The sequence below is a fragment of the Ranitomeya imitator genome, chromosome 4, assembly GCF_032444005.1.
Source record: "Ranitomeya imitator isolate aRanImi1 chromosome 4, aRanImi1.pri, whole genome shotgun sequence".
Taxonomy (NCBI): Eukaryota; Metazoa; Chordata; class Amphibia; order Anura; family Dendrobatidae; genus Ranitomeya; species Ranitomeya imitator.
Window position 1 is genome coordinate 431,977,119 of NC_091285.1, and position 18,136 is coordinate 431,995,254.

Genomic DNA, 18,136 nt, shown 5'->3' on the forward strand with positions numbered 1-18,136 from the left:
AAAAATTTTTGAAAAAGGTCTGTTAGCATATATGGCCACACTGGCTGACGGGGGGGGGAAGGGGACCAGAAACAAAATCCAAATAACATTTTTGTGGGAACCTACTAGGATCTGGAGGAGTTGACCCTGAGGGCACAGAGCCAGAAGAGGCTGGGCGGGATGCCTCGTGGCGGCGGTGGTGCTGTGTCTTTGCCTCTGTGAAGGGAAAAAAAAAAAAAAAAGGTCTGTCAGCATATATGGCAACACTGGCTGCCGGGGGGGGGGGGGGGAGGAGGGGACCTGCAACCAAACCCAAATCACATTATTGTGGGAACCTACTAGGATCAGTTGTCTTTGACCCGGAGGGCTCTGGGACTTCAGAGGCGGTGTGTGATGCCTCGTGTCTACGGCGGCGCTGTCTCTTTGCCTCTGTGAAGGAAAAAAAAAGTTCGGTCAGCAGTTAGCTGTGCCACATAGTACTTTTCACCGTTCATACTGTCCCATAGCTGTGGCACATAGTGGCTCTGCAACGTTCAAACTGTCCCATAGCTGTGGCACATAGTGGCTCTGCAACATTCAAACTGTCCCATAGCTGTGGCACATAGTGGCTCTGCAACATTCAAACTGTCCCATAGCAGTGGCACATAGTGGCTCTGCAACGTAGAAACTGTCCCATAGCTGTGGCACATACTGGCTCTGCAACGTTCAAACTGTCCCATAGCAGTGGCACATAGTGGCTCTGCAACGTAGAAACTGTCCCATAGCTGTGGCACATAGTGGCTCTGCAACGTTCAAACTGTCCCATAGCAGTGGCACATAGTGGCTCTGCAACGTAGAAACTGTCCCATAGCTTTGGCACATAGTGGCTCTGCAACGTTCAAACTGTCCCATAGCTGTGGCACATAGTGGCTCTGCAACATTCAAACTGTCCCATAGCTGTGGCACATAGTGGCTCTGCAACGTAGAAACTGTCCCATAGCTGTGGCACATACTGGCTCTGCAACGTTCAAACTGTCCCATAGCAGTGGCACATAGTGGCTCTGCAACGTAGAAACTGTCCCATAGCTGTGGCACATAGTGGCTCTGCAACGTTCAAACTGTCCCATAGCAGTGGCACATAGTGGCTCTGCAACGTAGAAACTGTCCCATAGCTTTGGCACATAGTGGCTCTGCAACGTTCAAACTGTCCCATAGCTGTGGCACATAGTGGCTCTGCAACATTCAAACTGTCCCATAGCTGTGGCACATAGTGGCTCTGCAACATTCAAACTGTCCCATAGCAGTGGCACATAGTGGCTCTGCAACGTAGAAACTGTCCCATAGCTGTGGCACATAGTGGCTCTGCAACGTTCAAACTGTCCCATAGCAGTGGCACATAGTGGCTCTGCAACGTAGAAACTGTCCCATAGCTGTGGCACATAGTGGCTCTGCAACGTTCAAACTGTCCCATAGCAGTGGCACATAGTGGCTCTGCAACGTTCAAACTGTCCCATAGCAGTGGCACATAGTGGCTCTGCAACGTAGAAACTGTCCCATAGCTGTGGCACATAGTGGCTCTGCAACGTTCAAACTGTCCCATAGCTGTGGCACATAGTGGCTCTGCAACGTTCATACTGTCCCATAGCTGTGGCACATAGTGGCTCTGCAACATTCAAACTGTCCCATAGCTGTCCAACATACTTTTGGGTACCTGAGTACTAACCTCTGCTAATCTCCTGGCGAAGCTCCTGCAGGCGCTCTGGGCTTTTCGACTTGAGATCGCCCCATTTTTTAACAATCTGGGCCTTGGTCCGAGTTATCCCAAACCGCTTCCTGAGGCCCTCAGACACCACACGGACAACTTCCTCCTTGTGCTGGTTGCGGTGCAGCACCATCCCTGTGGTTTCATACTGCATCCTATCCATTGTTCCAATAAGGAACTTGAGCTCTGGGATGCCCATAGGTGGACCACGGCGACTGGCAGCCATTATCACGATGTCAGGGGACAAAAACAAGCTAGGGCAGGCACGCAGGAACGCTGTAACGTCATCACGCCGTCATAGACCACGAGCGTACTTAACGTGCCGCTCCGGCGTTATATAACGATACTTCGAACGGCATTTACTATGTGCGTTCCTTTCTTAACGCTCAGTCGTCACAAATGTGACGCTGTTCATAAACGGCAACGCTATTGCGATGCCAATGGCGCGGCAGGACGGCGGAGCGCAGCTCCTCCTCTGGGCGTTGCTCTTCAGGGTCATTCCATCTAAAATGGCGGCGAGAATGCGTTCTGCTCCTCTGGGGCAGCCAGAACTCCTTTTTTTTATTTCCCAGATGGATGCCATGGATTACGAGGGTCTGGAGAGCCGCCCTGCCCACCCACACATCCACAAGCGAGAAGTGCTTGGACAAATAACAAGAATGATGGAAAGGAGGTTTGGTGTCTGCCGCAGTCAGCTTCAGCTGCGTAAAAAATGGGCTGACCTCCGCTATAAAACGCCACAAATGTTTGCGGAGTTGCGTGCGGAGGCAAGGCGAGGCAAGTACTAGTACTAGCTTTGCTCTGCAGCACTCAACATTTGTGTGTAAACATTGTGATTCTTTACTTTAGGTGTAGAGAGACAGCGGCGGCAAGTCAGACACACCATTGCCACCAGTACCCCATCTTCAGGCACCAGTGGGAGCCCACAGTCCGGGACATCACGTAAGTTCACAATCATTTATTGCATTTTTTTTAACATCACACGGGACATAACAGGGTACCTGAAATATTTGAAGACATTACAGACGCAGTAATGACCCAGCGGCCTACCACACCTCCACCATCTGTTGCGACCATGCACCCTCGCACCCCTGTGAAGTGTGATATAAATTTTATGTTTCAGTATATTGTTAGCTTTGATCTGCAGCACTCTACATGTGTTTTTAAAGATTGCGTTTGTAAACTTTCTGTGTAGAGAGACAGCGGCAGCAACAGGTACCTGCCATTGCCAGCAGCACCACAGCATCCAGCACCAGCGGGAGCCCACAGTCCGTGACGTCACGTAAGTTAACAATCATAGATTACAATTTTTCAACTGCATACGGGACATAAGAGGGTAGCGGAAATATTTGAATACATTACAGACGCAGTAATGACCCAGCGGCCTACCACGCCACCACCAGAGAGCAGACGGCCTCGCACCCCTACACCACCCTCAACACCTCCCTTTCGACACTCCTCTTCCTCCCCCGGGTCGGCGGCATTCTCCCCAGAAGCTAACATACGTAAGTGACCAAAACTGCGAGCGCTTCCCAACGGCGTGTTCCATAGTTAACCAGATCTGTTATTATTTGCTTTTAGGTGCTGCAGCAGTGGCCAGATCGCTGGGATGGGACATTAGCAGCTCTGGTTCTGGCAATGAGGAACCGGCGTCCCTTCTCCGTAAGTATCAAGATAATGCGAGTGGTTTTCTGCTGGATGTCACCATAGACAACCAAAACTGTAAAATATATTAAAATTTACATCGCCCTGTGGTGCCAGACCAAATAGAAATTTACAACACAGAAAATTCGGTCCTGCCCCAGAGGTCGAGATGTATTTTCAGAGGAATCAACGTTGGTTCTCCAACCTCTTCTATCCACAGAAACGGCCACCTTAAGAGAGCTCCTGGCGAGACAATTGCGACTGGAGCGGACAGCAGCGCTCCTGCAGCAGACAGCAGCGCTCCTCCAGAGTCAAGTGGAGCAGCAGGGCGTGACGCTGCGACACCTCTTGGGCAGGAGATAATATTTTTTTTGGTGGGGGGGTTATGTTATATTTTGTTGTAAAATAATTTAAAACCAAGAAGTGTTACAAAAAAAAACAAAAATCTTCGCATTCTTTCTTTAATGTTTACCAAGCTATAAGGGTTAACAGCAACATTGTATAGGCATCACATTTAAAGTTATTTAGCGAGGTTTATATGACAGCAAAGCAAAAAAACAAATTTTTATGTTATACGGCGCGATCCTGCCACGGTACAGCTCCAGAACCATTAAAGTACTGACAGTATTTTTCGCGACAGTCCCTTGCATCGTCTGCCTGTCTGCCAGATCCAAGAGCTTGAAGAGCTGTAAAATTTTCAGGTTGTGTACGCCATTCCCCGGGCACAATATCTCCGGTTCGTGCGTCCACTGCATCAATAAACGAAGGAGGAGAATAGGAGTTCGTATCATGACGTCTCAGGAAATTATGGAGCACACAGCATGCCAAAACCACAATGTCTATAGACGGCAGCTTCAAGTTGATAGCTGTGTGGAACACTCTAAACCGATTTGCCATTATCCCAAAGGCATTTTCAACCACACGACGGGCCCTCGACAACCGGTAATTAAAGATTCTGCGCTCCGGTGTGAGTGTTCTCTGTGCAAATGGCTTCAGCAAATGTGGATGAAGAGGGAAAGCTTCATCAGCGATGAAGACAAAATTTAGGTTTGCTTTTGTGTCTTCATTTAGTGGCAACAGCAGTTCATTGTTCCTCAAGCTTTCCCCAAATGAAGTGTGTTCAAAAACACCACCGTCGGAGACTCGACCATTCATGCCAACATCCACATCGACAAACTCATAGTTTGCATTGACAAGGGCCATGAGGATCACACTGAAATATCCTTTGTAGTTGAAAAAAAATGATCCAGAGTTGGCTGGTTGCGTGATGCGCACATGCTTTCCATCTAATGCACCACCGCAGTTTGGAAACTGCCACAGCTCATCAAAATCGGAACCAATCCTCTTCCAGTCATCCGCCGTCTTGGGAAACTGCAAGATGAGAAGGAAACATGTACAAATTTGGTCAAATATATTATGCACATACACTCTCATGTGGACATCCTACAGCGATTGAGGCGCAGTATGGATTAGTATAACAAAGTCAACAACACAGAGTATGCAGGCAGCCATTTTTTTTACAGATGGCTTCGGTCACTCAGAGGGGGTGCTAAACAATATATCTAAATAATAGAATCAATAAAATTACGTTGGGAGCAGCAAATAAAAAAGGGTGGCGCAGGGTTGGAGCAGCACATATCAGAATGGAGACGCAAAATGGTAGCAGCACATGTCAGAATGGAGGCGCAGGATCACAGCAGCACATGTCTGAATGGGGGCGCAGGATGGGAGCAGCACATGATAGGATGTAGAACATATACCTATAGAAATGCTCGCCATCAGGGCGTAGAACTGGTTCAATAGCTAGTATAATATATCGACATAACACAGCAGCCAAAAAAAAATAGTAGTACCTCCATATAATGCCTTAAGCTCTGCACAATGGCCTCGCATGTCTCCGGAATCACAACGCTCAGGAAAGGTCTGGAAACAGCTGCGGAAAACTGCAAATCCTGAAGAGACCTTCCTGTTGCCAGGAAGCGCAGTGTCACCGCCAACCTTTCCTCCACGGGCACGGCTGCACGCATCGGCGTATCACACCTTTGTATGAGTGGCGTAACAGCAGACAGTATTATTTTGAAGGATTCCTCGGACATCCGAAGGTAGTTTCGGAAATCTTGAGGGTTATTGTCACGTAACTCTCTTATGAGACCCATGTGTGACAATGTGGATCTTTTCTGCAGCCAGCTCCGGGTCCACATGCGACGTTTTCGTTTAGGACGTCTCTCCTCTTGGAGACGTGCTGCCTCAAACACCAGGGCAGCAGCAACAACAGAACTCTCATCGGAAGTGAGCATAGTTCCTAAAAAGAAAACAAACGTACAATAAATACACGTGCTTACAAAACAATGTTCTGACCATTGATCTAATAACTATATATGTTACTACTGGTATTAAATGGGGCAGTCAACCATCTCGATCTGTAAAAGGATTAATTAATTGGGCCACGCAACAGCTGTGTACCTGAGGTTCTCAGGCCTACCCTACTCAAAGGAACAATCAACCACACTCCAGCGTTTATCCCCGTTGAAGCGCAACATATGCTACGCTGTAGCGTTATACATACCTTTTGCGGTAAAAGTCTAGTAGTTAAAAGTCCAGGGAATCCAGCGAATTTAGGAGTTCTGTTCACAGCACGTGCTACAGAGAGAAATGAATAGCGCGCTCGAGAGCTCCGGTTTTATCCGCTGGGAACAATAGTCCTTTGTCGAATGAGCGCACAGTATTGTACCGCCCAATCAGCATACGGGAGGTGGAGAATTCAGCGCTCCTACGTAGCCAGCTCCTCCGCCCTTTACATCGTATACAATATCGTGCACACCTTTGTCACACCATGCGATCATGCCGCCACAGCGGGACACTAGACGACGAAAGAAAGTTTCAAACGATGTGCTACGACGTACGATTCACAGCGGGGTCCCTGATCGCAGGAGCGTGTCACACGCTGCGATATCGTACCTATATCGCTCGAACGTCACAAATCGTGCCGTCGTAGCGATCTAAATTGCACTGTGTGACGGTACCATAAGGCTGTGCAAACACTGCCACATTGATTAAAAGAAACAATGGCAGAGACAACCCAATGCCTGAGTAAACAAAAGCCTACAGATAACAAAACAAATATACAACAGACCCTATGTCGTAATCCCAAAAGAGAGTTTTTTTAAAAAAAAAAATACAGTATGCACGGAGCAACCCAAACAACACAATAGATTTTTGAAAGGAAAAAATTACAACCCCAAAAAATTAAGGGCAGAAACGTTAATAAACACACCATACTTTACAATAAAAACCGACAGGGCCGGAGACAATAAAAGGCCAGACAACGCCATACATCACAACCAGAAACATACAACAATGTCTTTACATAACCACAGTGCAGAACATAATACACAACTTGCAATATAAATTATTACATTTAATAAAAGTGCGCAGAATCATTCTATACTACCATACTTTACAATAAAACCGACAGGGCCGAAGACAATAAAAGGCCACACAACGCCATACATCACAACCAGAAACATACAACAATGTCTTTACATAACCACAGTGCAGAACATAATACACAACTTTCAATATAAATTATATTACATTTAATAAAATGGCGCAGAATCATTCTATACTACCATACTTTACGATAAAACCAACATGGCCGGAGACAATAAAATTCATATAACGCAAGAATAAAACATCACAACTGAATCCAAAAAAACACCACCAAACCAATAAATGGAAAAGAAAATTTATCCTGGAAAGAACAATAATCTAGGCCGCAGACCATGAAACGCCATCAACGCCATACATCACAACCAGACTAAAAATACAACAATATCTTTAAACAACCACAGTGCAGAATATAATACACAACTTGCAAAAACAATTTTAAAAAACATGTAGAAAATGCACAGAATCATTCTATATACTTACATCTCTGGACAGCGGATGAAAAGACAGTCTGCTCTGATGTGTAGCCTGATGTGTAGCCTGCGGCAGAAGTGACAAACAATCCTACATTTTCTTTATATATGGGGGATGTTTTTATCACTGTTTGCACTGTCTAGACACTGTCTAGACACTTTTTTGTTTAATTTTATTTAAAAACGCATGCGTCGCACAACGCACGCACGACGCACACACGCGACGCAAATGCGTCGTCAATTGGTTTCAATGGGAAATTGTAACGCAATGACGACGCACTAGCGACGCAAGTGCGACGCATGCGTTTTTTAGACGCTCCAAAAATGGAACATGTAGCGTCTCCGACGCCACCCAGGTGCGGTGAAACGACGCATGCGTCGTGCGTTTTTCCGAAAATGCACGACAACGCAACGCATGCGTCCCCAATGATAAAGATAGGGGCGCATGACGCATGCGTTGTCGTGCGTCGACGATGCTGCGTCGCATGACGCTAATGTGAACGTAGCCTAAACGAGAGCATGAAGATCGAAGCAATGGAGAGGAAACCTGGGGAACACCTTGGAGTGGAACACACCATCTCTCTACACCCCATACCCAATTTGTAGGCCTAATGCAGTGTAGTTTCCAACAACTACTAAACGAGAGCATGAAGATCGAAGCTCAGGAAAGGCAACCTGGGGAACACCTTGGAGTGGAACACACCATCTCTCTACACCCCATACCCAATTTGTAGGCCTAATGCAGCGTAGTTTCCGACAACTACTAAACGAGAGCATGAAGATCGAAGCTCAGGAAAGGCAACTTGGGGAATACCTTGGAGTGTAACACACCATCTCTCTACACCCCATACCCAATTTGTAGGCCTAATGCAGTGTAGTTTCCAACAAATACTAAACGAGAGCATGAAGATCGAAGCTCAGGAAAGGTAACCAGGAGAACACCTTGGAGTGGAACACACCATCTCTCTACACCCCATACCCAATTTGTAGGCCTAATGCAGTGTAGTTTTCTACAACTACTAAACGAGAGTCGGAAGACCGAAGCAATGTGGACGAAACCTGGGGCACACCTTGGGGAGGCAGACACCGTTAGTAGGCCCTACCAAAGTTGTACCCCCAATGCAGTTTTAAAATTCCTAGAGGCTGAAAACAAGACTATTGACGCTCAGCTTTTTTCAAAGGAACACAGCTGAATTGAGTGGCGCAGAAAGACACAGGTAGTAGGACTTAAACCAAAAATGTGGCTCACTGCAGCTTAAAAAAGTTACAGGGGTACACAGGCAGCATTGCTCTGGGCAGTGGAGGACAATTTCAATAGTGGACCGCAGACAGACTTTGTACGCCTACTATTAAAAAAAGGATGCTCTATGCAATTAAAAATAGGTTCCAGGGGTCCACGGGCAGCAGTGGTCTGGTCAGTGGACGAGTATTGGAAGGAGGGACCGCAGACAGGCGTAGTAGGCCTAACATAACAAAATTAGGCTGTAGACACTGTAAAATTGGTTCCAGGGGTACACGGGCAGCAGTGGTGTGGTCAGCGGAGGAAAATTTGAATTAGGGACTGCAGACAGACTTTGTAGGCTGTCCCCTGTGCACCATGCATCCAACACATTAACCCAGTGCGCCGTAATGGACACGTAACTTTTTGTGGACATGCCTACTGGTCCATGCGTCTCTTGTCAGGTGCACCTTTCTACTGTTTGATTGCCTGAGTGCTATGACAATGCAGACTTTTTCATGCCGCTGGAGGGCTGGGATGGCTTTTCTCGCAAAAGAAATGTCGACTGGGTAGCTTGAACCGTGGTACAGCGTAGTTCATCTGGGCTTTCTAAATATAAAACAAAGAAAAAAAGGAGGCTACATGCACTTTCAGCTGGGTTCCAGGGGTACACGGCCAGCATTGGTCTGGTCAGTGGAGAACTATTGGAAGGAAGGACTGCAGACAGGCTTCGAAGGCCTAACATAATAACAGATGGCTGTAGGCAATTTTAAATTGGTTCCAGGGGAACACGGGCAGCAGTGGCCTGGTCAGTGTAGTAGTAGTAGAAAGAACGGACCGCAGACAGGCTTCGAAGGCCTAACATAAAAAAATTGGGCTGGCTGTAGGCAATTTTAAATTGGTTCCAGGGGTACACGGGCAGCAGTGGTGTGGTCAGTGGAGGCCTAGTGGAAGGAGTGACCGCAAACAGGCATCGAAGGCCTAACATAATAACAGATGGCTGTAGGCAATTTTAAATTGGTTCCAGGGGAACACGGGCAGCAGTGGCCTGGTCAGTGTAGTAGTAGTAGAAAGAACGGACCGCAGACAGGCTTCGAAGGCCTAACATAAAAAAATTGGGCTGGCTGTAGGCAATTTTAAATTGGTTCCAGGGGTACACGGGCAGCAGTGGTGTGGTCAGTGGAGGCCTAGTGGAAGGAGTGACCGCAAACAGGCATCGAAGGCCTAACATAATAACAGATGGCTGTAGGCAATTTTAAATTGGTTCCAGGGGTACACGGGCAGCAGTGGTGTGGTCAGTGGAGGCCTAGTGGAAGGAGTGACCGCAGACAGGCATCGAAGGCCTAACATAATAACAGATGGCTGTAGGCAATTTTAAATTGGTTCCAGGGGAACACGGGCAGCAGTGGCCTGGTCAGTGTAGTAGTAGTAGTAGAAAGAACGGACCGCAGACAGGCTTCGAAGGCCTAACATAAAAAAATTGGGCTGGCTGTAGGCAATTTTAAATTGGTTCCAGGGGAACACGGGCAGCAGTGGCCTGGTCAGTGTAGTAGTCGTTGAAAGAACGGACCGCAGACAGGCTTCAAAGGCCTAACATAAAAAATTGGGCTGGCTGTAGGCAATTTTAAATTGGTTCCAGGGGTACACGGGCAGCAGTGGTGTGGTCAGTGGAGGCCTCGTGGAAGGAGTGACCGCAGACAGGCATCGAAGGCCTAACATAATATCAGATGGCTGTAGGCAATTTTAAATTGGTTCCAGGGGTACATGGGCAGCGGTGGTGTGGTCAGTGGAGGCCTAGTGGAAGAAGTGACCGCAAACAGGCATCGAAGGCCTAACATAATAACAGATGGCTGTAGGCAATTTTAAATTGGTTCCAGGGGAACACGGGCAGCAGTGGCCTGGTCAGTGTAGTAGTAGTAGTAGAAAGAACGGACCGCAGACAGGCTTCGAAGGCCTAACATAAAAAAATTGGGCTGGCTGTAGGCAATTTTAAATTGGTTCCAGGGGAACACGGGCAGCAGTGGCCTGGTCAGTGTAGTAGTAGTAGAAAGAACGGACCGCAGACAGGCTTCGAAGGCCTAACATAAAAAAATTGGGCTGGCTGTAGGCAATTTTAAAATGGTTCCAGGGGAACACGGGCAGCAGTGGCCTGGTCAGTGTAGTAGTAGTTGAAAGAACGGACCGCAGACAGGCTTCAAAGGCCTAACATAAAAAAATTGGGCTGGCTGTAGGCAATTTTAAATTGGTTCCAGGGGAACACGGGCGGCAGTGGCCTGGTCAGTGTAGTAGTAGTAGAAAGAACGGACCGCAGACAGGCTTCGAAGGCCTAACATAAAAAAATTGGGCTGGCTGTAGGCAATTTTAAATTGGTTCCAGGGGTACACGGGCAGCAGTGGTGTGGTCAGTGGAGGCCTAGTGGAAGGAGTGACCGCAAACAGGCATCGAAGGCCTAACATAATGACAGATGGCTGTAGGCAATTTTAAATTGGTTCCAGGGGTACACGGGCAGCAGTGGTGTGGTCAGTGGAGGCCTAGTGGAAGGAGTGACCGCAAACAGGCATCGAAGGCCTAACATAATAACAGATGGCTGTAGGCAATTTTAAATTGGTTCCAGGGGAACACGGGCAGCAGTGGCCTGGTCAGTGTAGTAGTAGTAGAAAGAACGGACCGCAGACAGGCTTCGAAGGCCTAACATAAAAAAATTGGGCTGGCTGTAGGCAATTTTAAATTGGTTCCAGGGGTACACGGGCAGCAGTGGTGTGGTCAGTGGAGGCCTAGTGGAAGGAGTGACCGCAAACAGGCATCGAAGGCCTAACATAATAACAGATGGCTGTAGGCAATTTTAAATTGGTTCCAGGGGTACACGGGCAGCAGTGGTGTGGTCAGTGGAGGCCTAGTGGAAGGAGTGACCGCAGACAGGCATCGAAGGCCTAACATAATATCAGATGGCTGTAGGCAAATTTTAAATTGGTTCCAGGGGAACACGGGCAGCAGTGGCCTGGTCAGTGTAGTAGTAGTAGAAAGAACGGACCGCAGACAGGCTTCGAAGGCCTAACATAAAAAAATTGGGCTGGCTGTAGGCAATTTTAAATTGGTTCCAGGGGTACACGGGCAGCAGTGGTGTGGTCAGTGGAGGCCTAGTGGAAGGAGTGACCGCAGACAGGCATCGAAGGCCTAACATAATAACAGATGGCTGTAGGCAATTTTAAATTGGTTCCAGGGGAACACGGGCAGCAGTGGCCTGGTCAGTGTAGTAGTAGTAGAAAGAACGGACCGCAGACAGGCTTCGAAGGCCTAACATAAAAAAATTGGGCTGGCTGTAGGCAATTTTAAATTGGTTCCAGGGGTACACGGGCAGCAGTGGTGTGGTCAGTGGAGGCCTAGTGGAAGGAGTGACCGCAGACAGGCATCGAAGGCCTAACATAATAACAGATGGCTGTAGGCAATTTTAAATTGGTTCCAGGGGAACACGGGCAGCAGTGGCCTGTTCAGTGTAGTAGTAGTAGAAAGAACGGACCGCAGACAGGCTTCGAAGGCCTAACATAAAAAAATTTGGCTGGCTGTAGGCAATTTTAAATTGGTTCCAGGGGTACACGGGCAGCAGTGGTGTGGTCAGTGGAGGCCTCGTGGAAGGAGTGACCGCAGACAGGCATCGAAGGCCTAACATAATATCAGATGGCTGTAGGCAATTTTAAATTGGTTCCAGGGGTACACGGGCAGCAGTGGTGTGGTCAGTGGAGGCCTAGTGGAAGGAGTGACCGCAAACAGGCATCGAAGGCCTAACATAATAACAGATGGCTGTAGTCAATTTTAAATTGGTTCCAGGGGAACACAGCCAGCAGTGGCCTGGTCAGCGGAGGATGATTGTAATGAGTGTCTGCCAGTTACTAGTCCAAAACAATACATAAATGTGAATGTCTCACATTAAAATCCAGCGAAAACACTAAAGGGTGCAATCTTTAGTTACAGGGGTGGGATCCTCTGCGTTGTTTCTGACCTACTAATTTGGCGCAAAGTTTTTACTTTGGTAAATACAGGACACTGCCCCTGACTATGTTAAGTACCATTATACATGTCAACACAATGGTATTGTCAGTGGCAGGAATGGAAGGATGTCAGCGCATAGTCTAAACATTGGTGGAAGTGTGAGAGATAATTGTGGAAGTGGCAGAGCAATGTTTGACCTGGGGGTGGGTGAACTCTCTTGTGGACGGCGGTAGAGGCCCAGGGCCCCTCATGTTACAACAGTGTGTCTGACGTTGGGTGCGCACCACCACCGCCAGAGACAGTTTAGTGTACTATGAGGGACCCAGTGGCAGTGCTGTCGACCAAAAGCGGGCACACCCATCTCTTCAGACAAACAGCACTCTCACGGGTGCTTGCGCCAAGTCGCGATACCACGGCCCCGTGTGGGGAGTTTGGCCATTTAGGGAGGTGTAAACATGTCGTATGCTGGACAATCAGCTGCTGCAAATTAAGACATTTGAAAAGTCATTCACAGTAGTCCACAGGCAAGAGCTTTTCGTAGGAAAGCTAGGTGTCGCCCGGGTAAGGTGGGGCAAAAGAATTCGAAATCCAGTTGTTGTTCATTTTAATGAATGTTAGACCATCAACATTTTGTGTAGCCAGACGAGTCCTTTTTTCGGTTAATATTGAACCTGCAGCACTGAATACTCTTTCTGATAGGACACTAGCTGCCGGGCAAGCAAGCTCCTGCAATGCATATTCCGCCAATTCTGGCCAGGTGTCTAATTTTGATGCCCAGTAATCAAATGGGAATGACGGTTGAGGGAGAACATCGATAAGGGATGAAAAATAGTTTGTTACCATACTGGACAAATGTTGTCTCCTGTCACTTTCAATTGATGCAGCAGTACCTGTCCTGTCTGCGGTCATAGCAAAATCACTCCACAACCTGGTCAGAAAACCCCTCTGTCCAACGCCACTTCTGATGTGTGCACCCCTAACACTCCTGGTCTGCTGCCCCCTGGAGCTCGTGTGAGAACGATCACGGGCGCTGTGTGCTGGGAATGCCTGAAGCAAACGGTCAACAAGAGTTGATTGTTTTGTTGCTAATATTAGTTCCAAGTTCTCATGTGGCATAATATTTTGCAATTTGCCTTTATAGCGAGGATCAAGGAGGCAGGCCAACCAGTAATCGTCATCGTTCATCATTTTAGTAATGCGTGTGTCCCTTTTGAGGATACGCAAGGCATAATCCGCCATGAGGGCCAAAGTTCCAGTTGTCAAATCTGCGATTGTGCTTGGTTGAGGTGCAGTTGCAGGCAAATCTACGTCACTTGTGTCCCTCAAAAAACCAGAACCCGGCCTTACCACGCCACCAATTTCCAGTGCCCCCGGGAAAGCTTCCTCATTAAACATATACTCATCCCCATCATCCTCCTCGTCCTCCACCTCCTCTTCGCCCGCTACCTCGTCCTGTACACTGCCCTGACCAGACAATGGCTGACTGTCATCAAGGCTTTCCTCTTCCTCTGGTGCAGACGCCTGATCCTTTATGTGCGTCAAACTTTGCATCAGCAGACGCATTAGGGGGATGCTCATGCTTATTATGGCATTGTCTGCACTAACCAGCTGTGTGCATTCCTCAAAACACTGAAGGAATTGACACATGTCTTGTATCTTCGACCACTGCACACCTAACAACTCCATGTCTGCCATCCTACTGCCTGCCCGTGTATGTGTATCCTCCCACAAAAACATAACAGCCCGCCTCTGTTCGCACAGTCTCTGAAGCATGTGCAGTGTTGAGTTCCACCTTGTTGCAACGTCTATGATTAGGCGATGCTGGGGAAGGTTCAAAGACCGCTGATAGGTCTGCATACGGCTGGAGTGTACAGGCGAATGGCGGATATGTGAGCAAAGTCCACGCACTTTGAGGAGCAGGTCGGAGAAACCAGGATAAGTGTTCAATAAGCACTGCACCACCAGGTTTAAGGTGTGAGCCAGGCAAGGAATGTGTTTCAGTTGGGAAAGGGAGATGGCAGCCATGAAATTCCTTCCATTATCACTCACTACCTTGCCTGCCTCAAGATCTACTGTGCCCAGCCACGACTGCGTTTCTTCCTGCAAGAACTCGGACAGAACTTCCGCGGTGTGTCTGTTGTCGCCCAAACACTTCATAGCCAATACAGCCTGCTGACGCTTGCCAGTAGCTGCCCCATAATGGGACAACTGGTGTGCAACAGTGACAGCTGACGATGGAGTGGTTTGGTGACTGCGGTCTGTGGAAGAGCTCTCGCTTCTGCAGGAGGACGAAGAGGAGGAGGAGGGGGTGCGAACGCCTACAGCCAACTGTTTCCTAGACCGTGGGCTAGGCACAACTATCCCGAAATTGCTGTCCCCTGTGGACCCTGCATCCACCACATTCACCCAGTGTGCCGTGATGGACACGTAACGTCCCTGGCCATGCCTACTGGTCCATGCATCTGTAGTCAGGTGCACCTTTGTACTCACAGATTGCCTGAGTGCATGGACGATGCGCTGTTTAACATGCTGGTGCAGAGCTGGGATGGCTTTTCTGGAAAAAAAGTGTTGACTGGGTAGCTCGTAGCGTGGTTCAGCGTACTCCATCAGGGCTTTGAAAGCTTCGCTTTCAACTAACCGGTAGGGCATCATCTCTAACGAGATTAGTCTAGCTATGTGGGCGTTCAAACCCTGTGTACGCGGATGCGAGGATAAGTACTTCCTTTTTCTAACCAGAGTCTCATGTAGGGTGAGCTGGACTGGAGAGCTGGAGATCGTGGAACTAGCGGGTGTGCCGGTGGCCATGGCAGACTGAGAGACTGTTGGAGACGGTATTGTTTCCGCCGGTGCCCTAGATGCAGTATTTCCTCCTACAAAACTGGTGATTCCCTGACCCTGACTGCTTTGGCCTGGCAAAGAAACCTGCACAGATACTGCCGGTGGTGCGGAAAATGGTGGCCTTACAGTGACGGAAGGGATGTTGCGTGGCTGACTAGCTTCATTGGCCGAGGGTGCTACAACCTTAAGGGATGTTTGGTAGTTAGTCCAGGCTTGCAAATGCATGGTGGTTAAATGTCTATGCATGCAACTTGTATTGAGACTTTTCAGATTCTGACCTCTGCTTAAGCTAGTTGAACATTTTTGACAGATGACTTTGCGCTGATCAATTGGATGTTGTTTAAAAAAATGCCAGACTACACTCTTCCTAGCATCGGATCCCTTTTCAGGAATTGTAGACTGAGCTTTAACCGGATGGACACGCTGTCCTCCAACAGTTTTTTGCTTTGCCACGCGTTTTGGGCCAGATAAGGGCCCGGCAGATGGAACCTGTTGCGATGTTGATGCCTGCTGCGGCCCCTCCTCCTCCGCTTCAGAACTACTGCCGCCTGCACCCTGTTCCCCCAATGGCTGCCAATCGGGGTCAACAACAGGGTCATCTATTACCTCCTCTTCTACCTCGTGTGCAACTTCGTCTGTGTCACCGTGTCGGTCGGTGGTATAGCGTTCGTGATGGGGCAACATAGTCTCATCAGGGTCTGATAGTGGATCAGTACCCTGAGAGGGCAATGTTGTGGTCTGAGTCAAAGGACCAGCATAGTAGTCTGGCTGTGGCTGTGCATCAGTGCACTCCATGACAGAATCTACTTGTAATGGGCATGGCCTGTTAACTGTTTCACTTTCTAAGCCAGGGACGGTATGTGTAAAGAGCTCCATGGAGTAACCCGTTGTGTCGCCTGCTGCATCCTTCTCTCTTGTTGTTGTTTTTGCTGAAGAGGACAAGGAATCGACTTGTCCCTGACCGCTGACCGTTAACATCCACAAACGACGCGCTGCTTTTACATTTACCAGTTTCAGAAGAGGAGGCAAAAGAGCTAGAGGCTGAGTCTGCAAGGTAAGCCAAAACTTGCTGTTGCTGCTCCGGCTTTAAAAGCGGTTTTCCTACTCCCAGAAAAGAGAGCGTTCGAGGCCTTGTGTAGCCAGACGACGAACCTGGCTCCACAGCTCCAGACTTAGGTGGAATATTTTTTTTCCCACGACCACCTGATGCTCCACTACCACTACCATCATTACCAGCTGACAATGAACGCGCACGGCCATGACCTCTTGCACCAGACTTCCTCATTGTTTTATAAACTTAACCAAAGTAACTTTATTTGTTGCTGTCAAACAACTTACACGGTGAGCTATAACTTCTGTTTGATTTCAATATCCCTTTACAGGTTGGTGATACCACAAGGAAAATCAGGCACAATGTTACACACTCTGTTTTCTGTGGCACCAAATCACAGAGATGCCACACACGCAGGACTGTCACTCAAGCACAAATGTCAATATAAATCTCCCAATTTTTTTTTTTTTTTCAGGGAGACTTTATAAACAAAATAAAATAAAATGATTTTTTCAGGAATAATTTAGAAACCAAATAAAATAAAATGATTTTTTCAATGACAATTTAGAAACCAAATAAAAAAAAAAAAAGGCTTTCTATGCCCCACTGAGTGACAGATGGCACACACAGGAGTCAGGAGTGGCCCACAAGCCCAGAGGCCAATATTTTTCTCCCACTGATTGACGTAGTGATTTTTTCAGGTAGATTTTAGAACCCAAATCAAGCAAAAAAATTAATAGGCTTTCTATGGCCCACAATTTGAGAGAGAGAGAGAGAGAGAGAGAGATGGCACACCCAGGAGTCAAGACTGGCACACAAGCAGAAAGGGCAATATTAATCTCCCACCTATTTTTTATTTTTTTTCAGGGAGACTTTATAAACAAAATAAAATAAAATGATTTTTTCAGGAATAATTTAGAAACCAAATAAAATAAAATGATTTTTTCAATGACAATTTAGAAACCAAATAAAAAATAAAAAAAAAGGCTTTCTATGCCCCACTGAGTGACAGATGGCACACACAGGAGTCAGGAGTGGCCCACAAGCCCAGAGGGCAATATTTTTCTCCCACTGATTGATGTAGTGATTTTTTCAGGTAGATTTTAGAACCCAAATCAAGCAAAAAAATTAATAGGCTTTCTATGGCCCACAATTTGAGAGAGAGAGAGAGAGAGATGGCACACCCAGGAGTCAAGACTGGCACACAAGCAGAAAGGGCAATATTAATCTCCCACCTATTTTTTTTTTTTCAGGGAGACTTTATAAACAAAATAAAATAAAATGATTTTTTCAGGAATAATTTAGAAACCAAATAAAATAAAATGATTTTTTCAATGACAATTTAGAAACCAAATAAAAAAAAAAAAGGCTTTCTATGCCCCACTGAGTGACAGATGGCACACACAGGAGTCAGGAGTGGCCCAAAAGCCCAGAGGGCAATATTTTTCTCCCACTGATTGATGTAGTGATTTTTTCAGGTAGATTTTAGAACCCAAATCAAGCAAAAAAATTAATAGGCTTTCTATGGCCCACAATTTGAGAGAGAGAGAGAGAGAGAGATGGCACACCCAGGAGTCAAGACTGGCACACAAGCAGAAAGGGCAATATTAATCTCCCACCTATTTTTTTTTTTTCAGGGAGACTTTATAAACAAAATAAAATAAAATGATTTTTTCAGGAATAATTTAGAAACCAAATAAAATAAAATGATTTTTTCAATGACAATTTAGAAACCAAATAAAAAAGAAAGGCTTTCT

General features: G+C 47.2%; 1 long non-coding RNA gene across 1 annotated transcript; it reads left to right on the forward strand.

Annotated features, from left to right (window-relative positions):
- Window positions 1–1,566: 1,566 nt before the first annotated feature.
- Window positions 1,567–4,862, forward strand: LOC138676353 (uncharacterized). The gene is made up of 3 exons (XR_011320778.1): window positions 1,567–2,662; window positions 2,916–3,002; window positions 3,085–4,862. It is a non-coding gene; the product is annotated as an uncharacterized lncRNA (long non-coding RNA).
- Window positions 4,863–18,136: the final 13,274 nt, after the last annotated feature.